This window comes from Ursus americanus, chromosome 4 (assembly GCF_024610735.1).
Source record: "Ursus americanus isolate L20-20 chromosome 4, mUrsAme1.1.p, whole genome shotgun sequence".
Classification (NCBI taxonomy): Eukaryota; Metazoa; Chordata; class Mammalia; order Carnivora; family Ursidae; genus Ursus; species Ursus americanus.
This window is the reverse complement of record NC_142130.1, coordinates 90,515,941-90,526,427: the sequence shown is the minus strand read 5'-3', so window position 1 is coordinate 90,526,427 and position 10,487 is coordinate 90,515,941.

Sequence of the window (10,487 nt, the reverse complement as noted above, 5' to 3'; positions counted from 1 at the left end):
GACTTTTCCAATGAGGACATACAAATGGCTAACAGACACATGAAAAAATGTTCAAAATCATTAGCCATCAGGGAAATTCAAATCAAAACCACACTAAGATACCACCTTATGCCAGTTAGAATGACTGGCATAAAAATCAACAAGGCAGGAAACAACAATTGTTGGAGAGGATGTGGAGAAAGGGGATCCCTCCTACATTATTGGTGGGAATGCAGGTTGGTACAGCCACTCTGGAAAACAGTGTGGAGGTCCCTTAAAAAGTTAAAAATTGAGCTACCCTATGACTCAGCCATTGCAATACTGGGTATTTACCCCAAAGATACAGATGTAGTGAAGAGAAGGGCCATATGCACCCCAATGTTCATAGCAACATTATCCACAATAGCTAAATCGTGGAAGGAACCGAGATGCCCTTCAACAGATGACTGGATTAAGAAGCTGTGGTCCATATATACAATGGAATGTTACTCAGCTATCAGAAAGAACGAGTTCTCAACATTTGCTGCAACATGGACGGCACTGGAGGAGATAATGCTAAGTGAAATAAGTCAAGCAGAGAAAGACAATTATCATATGATTTCTCTCATCTATGGAACATAAGAACTAAGAAGATCGGTAGGGGAAGAAAGGGATAAAGAAAGGGGGTAATCAGAAGGGGGATGGAGCATGACAGACTATGGACTCTGGGAAACAAACTGAGGGCTTCAGAGGGGAGGGGGGTGGGGGAATGGGATAGACTGGTGATGGGTAGTAAGGAGGGCATGTATTGCATGGTGCACTGGGTGTTATACGCAACTAATGAATCATTGAACCTTGCATCAGAAACCAGGGATGTACTGTATGGTGACTAACATAATGTAATAAAAAAACATTAAAAAAAAAAGATTCTGTCTGTCCTTCTCCCTCTTCTCCTCCCTGCCTAAAACAACAACAACAACAAAAATAAATAAAAAGTGATTTACAGAATAGTCTGCAATATATGATCTCACTTTGTTGAAAACATGCACATGTGTTTCATGTTTGCACGGGGAAAACAGCCTGGAAAAATGCACAGCAAGCTGTTAGTGGAGGTAATAAGCTAAAGAATACGATTAGGAGAACTTCATTTCTTATTTATACATTTTAGCATTATTTTTCAAGTAAGGGTGATACTTTACAACAGAGATGAGAAAGACGCTGCTTGGTTGATCTTACCAAAGCTCTGACTAGTTAGATGGGATCTTAGATACAGACAAATGCATGGGGTATCATGTCATTCATTTATTCCTTCATTCGTTCATCACGTATTAAGTGTGTGAGGTTCTTTTTTTCTACCAGCTCTCTCTCATCCGTGTAATATCCTTTCTCATCTTACTCCAAAAAATGAATAGTTTGGGAAACAGTTAAGAACCTAGAGCAAAGTATGTTTGTGAGGGACCCTGTTGCACGTCTGGCAGTGGGCACCATGGCTGACAACCAAGTGTTGGTCAGTTGTTTGCTTGGATGTCTACGAAAGCCCCTTTCTAATCCAGTCTGAACATTTCACATTGGAAGAGAGCATATTTTTATTGGAAAAAAAAAAGTCCCCTCCGTATTCATATTAGGGGTTGATATTGTGTTGGCTGTCTCTGCTTCAGAGCTGTCAGTCTTGTTGCTCTGTGAGCTCTTGGCAGCACTCAAGTCACGTACACCAAAGATAGCTGGATACGACGAAAATGAAGGGTTACTCTTTGAACGTTGTCCAGTCGTGGCATTCAAATGCCACATGAATGTTGGTTTACTGAATGCAAAACCAGAATGGTATGATAAGTGCACATTATCTTGGGTGGTAATAGGAGACTTTGTAGGCATGGCAAATGTGCTATTGAATACATTTCTGTTTTTACTCTTATTTTTGGCCTGTGCTAAATTGTATTGCCTTGTGTTATTCGCTTAATACCAAGGTCACGCATATTTTGGGTACAAAGTCCTAAATTCAGATGTATGAAATCCAAGGATATTCTGAAAGGGTTTTGGATAGACTTAAACATATAAAACATAAAATAAATTGTGATGATTCATATCACAAGATGACACAGCAATAAAAATATTCAATGCAGTATCTTTAAAGACTAATTTTCATAATTCAGATAAAATATGGTGTCGTCAAATTTTATGCCACTTTCTTAAAGAACCTGTAATGAAGTCAGACATAGTACATTTTGTAATTGAAATATCCCAAGCCCTCAAGTTCAGTTGGGCTCCTAGTAAGTGCAGATGGGAAGCGCTCTTATTCTTTCCTCTCTCTCTATCCTCTGTCTTGCATTTTACTCAGTTGCAGTCTCCGACAAGTGAACTGCTGGCTAGCGCACATGCAGAGCTGCTCCGCGGTCAGAGGGGTCTATCGGCTGGAGAGCGCGTGAGGCTGTAAGCAGCTGAAGCAGTTTTGGCTTTAAAGTACAAATGAAGTGCAGAGTTTATGCAATTTGTCTCGCTAATTCAAACAAAACTCCAGAGGATAGAATAGCAGCAGTGAGCTGTAAGAACGTACCCAGTAGGAGTGCCAGGGTGGCTCAGTCGGTTGTGCGGCTGCCTACGGCTCAGGTCATGATTCCAGGGTCCTGGGATCGAGTCCCACATTGGACTGGGCTCCCTGCTCAGCAGGGAGTCAGCTTGGCCCTGTGCTTGCAGCTCCCCCTGCTTGTGTTCTCTCTCTCACCTCTCTCTCTAAAATTAAAAAAAAAAAAAAATCTTAAAAAAAAAAGAATGTACCCAATAGGATAGCATTTATAATTTAAAACAATTTTGGTTTTCTAAATTCAACTTATTGGTTAAACAGGTAGAATTCCCTGAAAAATGTGGTTATTTTCTTAGGTTCAATGACTGCACTAACACAGATCAATGTCTTACTTGCTATACAGTGTTCTTTCTTTAAAAAAACAAACAAAAAACAAAATTAAGGACGTGAATTTGAAAGGATGGAGAAAGGTCTCCCATGATTTTGCAGATCATTGTATTTTGTGCCTGTGCTCATCTTCTTCTTTACATCCAATTCATTGCCCTTATTTATATCCAAATGCAAGGCCAGCGTTTTTAGGGCTTGTGCCAGACCCAGCTTAGGGACCCACCCAGATCCGCCCACTGCACTCTGCACATCTGCCCAGCCAGGCTTGGACTGCCCCTGCAGTCACAAAGTCAGGTCACAGCTGCTGCTACCACCACCCCTTCAGGGCAAGCCGCTCTCCATGCAGCCTGACTGGCAAGAAGAGGCTGATGCATCTGAAGAGGCTGGGGCTATGTCTTGAAAGTGTGGAGAAATGAAAACCCCATGGGGCTGACTCTGCCCAGTGGGAGGCTGCTGATAGGAAGAGGCTGGTCCCAGCAACAGTCTGAGATGTCATAGTCCCTACAATCTTCCCAAAGACGTCACATGAGGCCACACAACCAGCCAGGCTGTTAGGCAGCTTTGGCCAACCCGGTACCCTGATCCTCTGCGTTTAGGCTGCCTGCCTGTCCCCTGCCGCGTTGCTCCCTGCATCCCACCCTAGCTTCTCTAGGAACACACTTTGCAGTGAAGTGTTAGCACATAAGTGTATGGTACGGGCCGAAAGATTTGGAACTTGTATTGACCCCATGAAGCAGACCCTCTGGTGGGCTTTGGTTGTGGTAAGCACATGGCGACAACATCTGGCATCTGGTAGCATCACAGCTACCAAGGCTTTTATCTGTAGTTACTGAGGACGAGGAGGAGGTGGAGGTAAAGTGTTGCGATATCAACTCACTGTGACACTCGATCCATTTTGGGGCAATGAAAATTATAAGGATCGTGATGTGGGGTAATCACTTTGGAAGGCACTGGAAACTTTGCAAAAAGAAAGGAATGGGTAGAGGGCAGCCAATTGCTATCTTGCAGCTCTCTCTGAAGCCAGGGTATTCCTGTGGCAGCTTTAAGGGGGGTTCTTATCTCCTAAAGCGGCAGGACAGAAGTTTCTAAAAGTTGGGATCTCATAAGAAGGGTGGAGGAAATGAAAAAGACTAAATGTATAGTCTTTTTTTTTTAAACTTTAATTTTCATTTTTGGTAGACATAGAAGATGCATGTAATTGAAGCCTCCAAAATACATGTAAAAACTGCCAACATCAGCAAAGAGTAAGCAGAAGTCCTATGGGGAAAAAAATGAAGAGCTATGGAGAACGATGAGATAGCCTAGCAGCAGTACATCTCAGTGAAAGTACTTTTCCTCAAAGGCAAAGGTGAAGCACAATTAGTATATGTTATGCATTTTATGTTTTAAATGCTGGTACGAGAATGTGGTAATGAGTTATGTATAGTCTTAAAGCCCCTTCAGTGTCAAAGAAAATTCCCTGATGGAGAAAGAGGAGACCCTGAGAATGTGAATGGTGATGTTCGCCTGTTGAGACAGAGAGTATTGGACCTCGGTGGCCTGAAGCCCCTGGCTGGCAGAGGCTGCAGAGATCAGCCTCCCCTTCCCAGGGGATTATGCTGTGACCTCACAGAGAAGATGCCCCACGGCCGAGCATTGTTTTCCTTGAGATATGTTTCCATCATCCCTCCTTATCCCCTGGCTAATAACCGGAGTCAGGTCTGAGAACAAACCTGTGCTCTTTGGTGGGGACGTGCTCCAGGAGAAGTCAGTCTGTGTGTCAGAGGACTTACAGGAACTGGCACATGTGTCAGCAAAGACTGTCAGGTAGTCACGGTCCCTGGAGCTGGTCTCAGTCGTTTGTTGCGGTGACTCCTTGACGGTAGGCAGGATGGCCTACAATTGATAGGGAAGAGATGCTGGATTACGTTTGGCATAATTTAGAGGAAAGGGTCAGGCTTGAGGAGTTGGGAATGTTAAAATGGATTTCCTCTGTAAAATCTGAGTACCCTCCACTTAACTATGTTTCTTGAAAGAGACCGGAGGACACTTCCTTCTGAAGGCAATAGGAACACCTAAAGTAAAGGCTCACCGAAATCGGTGAGAGGTCGATGTCTGTCTTCTGTAGGCTGGGGCTAATGGTGATAAACACTGCCGTGGAACTGGGGTTCTTAATGTCAGTGGGGGTAATGAGATTCCAGAGCAGCTTTTAACCACCAGAGGCAGAGGTGGTCATAATTCTCGTAACTGGAAGCACTGCAGAGTAGCAGTTAGGGCACCTTAACCTTCAGAGGTTTGTAGCAATGGCTAATAGATCATGTTCCTCAGTGGGAGACAGATGGACAGCCGACTAGGGTGTTGTTAAAATTTAATAATAACATAATAATCATAATCATGATAATTTTTTAAAAAGCTGGAGAACACAAGGTCACTGATGTGGGAAATTATGGCCTCTCACTCAGTTTCCAAAGGTAAGTCTGTTTTTGCATCTAGAATCCATAGATTCTCCCAAGTCACTAGTGCCAGAGAATGGGGCCTAGCCAGACTTTTCGAGGACTGCTATGTACAAGGCCTGAGCTGACACTGATAGCAGGGTATTTGAAATGCCGCATATTGGTTCCACAGTGAGATTAGCAGCTTTAGGAGCCCAAGTGACAAGTGAAGTTTTACCCCAAGTCCATTTTGCAGTGGGTCCATTGGGTCCATAAGACTATCCTGTGGTTATTTCTCAGGACCCACCATGGGATTGATGTATTTAGTGGTTGACAGAACTCCCCAGAAGTTCTCCTGACTTGTGGAGTAAGGGACATCTTGGGAGGAAAGGCCAAGTAAGACCATATGACACTGTTCTTCCCTCATTATCCAAGAGAGTAAATCAGAAATAATATCGCATCCCAGGAGGAACTATAGGTGTGATTGCCACAATCAAAGACATAAAGGTTGCAAGGTGGTGGTCCCATAATATCACCGTTAAATTTGCCCACTGTGTAATTATCAGGTGAATTATGGCCGAGGTAATCAGGACACCACACACTGATTCAGGTGATAATCTCTTTTGAAACCGTTATACTGGATGTGCGGTATTTGCTTGTGAAGATCGACACACATTCTCAAACTCGGTATGTGACTATTGATCTGGCAAATGCTTCCTTCTCAATCCCCATCAACGGGGAAAATCTGTGGCGGGTGCCTTTATATGATAAGAACTGTCGACACGTCTGCGGGGACCTTGTCATCTTGACATCGCACAGACCAACACTCTGGTCCACCTACTAATGACATCATGCTAATTGGGCTTGCTGATCAGGAAGGGGAAAGTATCATAAGTGCCCTAAAACATTGGTTCTTAGGGGATTTTAACCCTCAGGGGACATTTGAGAATGTCTGCAGACATTTTTGGCTGTCACAGTGGAGGATTGTGAGCAACTGGTATTTAGTGGGTAGACTCCAAGGATGCTTCTGCGCATTCTAAAATACTTAGGAGACCTCCCCATCCTCCCAGTTCTCCACCAAAAAGTTATTATATGGCCCCAAATTTCTGTAGTGCCAAGGCTGAGAAACACTGCTCTAGTAGGATACCTGTGTACCAGAAGTAGGAGATGAGCCTTGTGAAAATTCAGGGGTCTGTCACATCAGTGAGGTTTCCAAGGATTCACTAGTCTGGGGACATACCGGACATCATCTTTTTTTTAAGTTAAAGGGTAAATGTCACATATTAGGCACTCAAAATTATTTGCTGAATGAAAAAGTGAAACAAAAGGCAGAGAGGGAACAAGAGTTCCCTGTGCAAAGAGAAGGGTACTTGAAAGAGCTAGCTTCCCAGAGGAAGGCAGGGGTTTGCTATGGCAAGGGGCCAGGGAGGGGTGCAGGTAGAGCAGGGAGAGGCTGTGGTTTATATGTTTTACATGCTTGTAGGTAGATACCTGCCCACAGAAGGTGGGGGACCAACAGCTCTAATCAAGGGAGCAACAAGGTGTGGTTTGTATTCTAGAAAGATCACTTCAGGGCTGGTTTGAGAGGTTGTCCTGGACTTTCTCTGGTTCAGCCATGAGACCAGAATCAGGTACACCAGTCTGGTCCCTTTTTGGACCTGTCCAGTTGAGAAACTATGAACACTTGTTCTGGGACAGAATAGAAATTGAATAAAAGAAGAAAGAAATTCCAGAAAGATTTGGGAGGAAAACCTTTCAGGACTTGGTGACTGAATTGGGAATGTGGGCAGAGGGAGGGGGAGGAGTACAAGGAAACTCTCAAGTATTTAGGTCTTTGGGTAAGTGGGGGAATACAGGAATGTAAGCCAGTTTTGAGTGGTAGATCATGAGTTTTCTTTGGGTGTTTGTAATTTAAAGATGTGTGGCATATAAGAGGAGGTGTCCGGTTGGCAAGTGGAAAAATGAGGGAAGTCTCAGCTGAGGATGGGTGCTTGGAAATTGCTTGAAGCCACGACACAGGCCGAGAAAGGTTTTCTAACTTGTGTTGACATCAATGATAAATAATAGAGTGAAGATTCACACCCGGGCATGTCTGGTTCTAAGGCTTAGCCCACCATCTCCTAATTTATATTTTTTCAAAATTTTTGATTTCCAAGGTGAGACTTTACTTTAAAACACATATGCATGGCAATTTATCAAAATTATCAGTACATTTCCACTTTGACCCAGCTATCCCACTTCTGCAGGAATTGACCTTACAGTCAGACCTGGACACGTACAAAATGACAGGTGCACAATGTTATTCACTATGGACTTGTTTCAAAGAGTGAAAGACTAGAGGGGAAAGGGTTAAACAAACTATAGTGTATCCATATAAAGCCCTACTTTGGAGTCATATAAAACAGTAAGGAAGCGCTCAGTGAATTGGTTGAGAGAGATCTTTGGAATACATTGCTAAATTAAGCAACAACAACAGCACAAAACCAAGGTGCTAGACAGTGTGTATGGTTTGCCCTCTTTTGTGTAAGAAAGAGTGAAAATAAGCGTATATATTTGTATTTGCTCGTATTTGTGTAAAGAAACACAAAGGATATAAGATACTAATCAAAGTAGGGTGACTTATAAGGGCAGTGAAGAATGGAATAGAAGGATTCAGAGTAGGAATGAATCTTCTCAGTGGGTATTTAAAAAAAAAGATTTATTTATTTGAGAGAGAGAGATTGAGAGAGGGAGTGAGCAGAGGGAGAGGCAGAGGGAGAGGGAGAAGCAGATACCCTGGAGCCCGACTCTGGGCTTGATCCCAACACCGTGGAATCATGACCTGAGCTGAAGGCAGATGCTTCAGTAACTGAGCCATTCAGGTGCCCCTCTCAGTGGGTATTTTTTAGATTTGAAACATGTGAATGTATTACCTGTTCAAAATAATTAAAACATCGAAAATGTAGTATACTTACCCATTAATATCTATCTTGATTTAAAACTTATTTCTGTCCCAGAAAGATATATTTGGTTTATGGATTTACAATATTCCTGTGCTTAGAAATCATCCACCCATCCACCCAACCATCCAACATAATTATTCATCTGTGTGTCAGGTGTTGGGCTAGCTGTAAGGGAAATAATTGAGATAACGGACATAGTTTTTGCTCTCACTCTAGCTATAAAGACAGACATTAGTCAGATCACCCCATAAGGACACTAAAACAGCAAGCATCTTACAAAAAATGTGAAAAAAGGATGTAAGTTATTCTGGGATGGGGTAGTTGAGGACATATCAGGGAAGGCTTTCCTGAGGAAGTGGCTACTGAACTTTGGGAAATGTAGGGGGTAAGAGGTGAACAGAGGGAGCAGAGGCAGAAGGAACAGTATTTGCAAAGTCTCTGCAGCAAGAAAGAATACAGTATTTGAAGAACTCAAAGAAGACAGTGCTGCTGCTGCGTCAGGGGCAGAGGACATGGGTGGACATGTTAGGGAGGGGGTGCAGACATGCAGGATCTTGGGGGGCATATTGAGGATGAGGGTCTTTGTAATAAAGCAGAACTGGAAGCCACTGGAGAGGTTGAGACTACAGTGGGGCAGCATGATCCCATTTATGTCCTGAGAAGATCAGTAGCTGCTCTTTGGAGAATGGTGGGGGTGTGCAGCAAGAGTCAAGTTAGTTGGAGTGCTATCACTGGAGAGTAGGCGAAGAGTGACCTTCGTTTGGACCAGGATGGAAGTTAGGGTTAAGTAGATAGATTCAAGAGAAAGTGAAGCCACGTGGTCTTGATGATGGGTTGTGTAAGGGTGAAGGAGAAAAGTTGTCCAAATGGATAAATTTCTGGTAATTACAACTGGACGGATGGGCTGCCATTTCCAGAAAAAAAACATTAGGTCAGGGTGTTCATTGGGGGACACATTGAACATGGGGATTCTTGGACTTCCTGGTAGCTGACTAATGATCTGGAAAGGCAGTACACAGATTACGTCACAATTGCATTTTTAGAGGACTACAGACTCGGTTAACAGTACCAGTAAAATGTTGCTCACTTATGAGTCTGACGTTCTCTATTTTTCTACATACGACATTAGTTCTTGACGAAGTATTTCTCCACACATCTCCTTCCAAAAAACACACACCATGTGTTTTCAGGGCATGGTTTTATTAGATCCGTTCTCTGCCTACTCTTGAAGAGGAAGATTGTTGTTTCCCCTTGATGAGCCCATTGCAGTCTGCTTTCTCAGGTGATATTTTGGACCAGTCAACAACAAAGTTGTCTTTTTTCTTCTGGTTCCCCCTGTGAGGGCTTAGCTGTTAATCTTCCCTTGTGTTTCATTTTCCATTTGTGTTTTTAAGAGGACTGTCATTGTTGTTCTCATCACTGGTTCGGTATTTGCAGGGACCCTTTTTCTTTATTTTCTTTCAGCGTTCAACAGAATGGTTTCGGTAACTTGAGGCCACCTTGGGGAATGCAGCCATTGTACATTTGGTCCTGCCATGTGGCAGCGCTGCTGCTGGAGTTTTCACGGGCCCCGAGTGTGCTGGTGCTGGGCTTTTGTCTTCCCAATTTCTAAAATATAACACTGATGCTGTTTCTGGTATCTGTGGAAGGAGCCGAGGGATAATTGGGACTTTCCCAAGGGGAACACTTGACTATATAAAAAGGAGAAGATGAGAAATTCCTTTATGTTCCAGAAACTATACAATTGATGAGTTAAAAAAGTGCTGTTTGTTTCTGCACAACTTATCCGACCATAGAACCATATTCAGCAAGAGGCACAGTGACCTCTTTGGGAAATGGAGCAAACTGAACACCTGCCAAATTCTGTGGCCTGAAGGCAGCTCCAGTGACTGACGTCCAAAAGATCTGTTATGACAGCTTGTTTTGAAAATGTGTTTGCTCTAGCAACGCAAGACCCATTTTTCAACTAATAAATCTTTTCAGTGTCTCTGAACGGGGTGGTGGATGACCAAACTCTCAAGTTATTGGTAGAGGCATACAGAAAGATGACAGAGGTTTATCAAGGGAACAATGTCAAGAAGATGAAGAATGCAACTTTAGTGAGGCTCAGGCAGAGTCTCAAACTCTTGGCCTTTAGGCATATCTTATAGGCACTATGGCAGCCATGGGCTCAAATCTTCAATGGTAAGGTTGGAAATTAACCTATAGCCCCAGCCGCTAGTGCTCTGAAATCCATCGCTTGATGGCACTGAGGCCATACTTCCCATGACT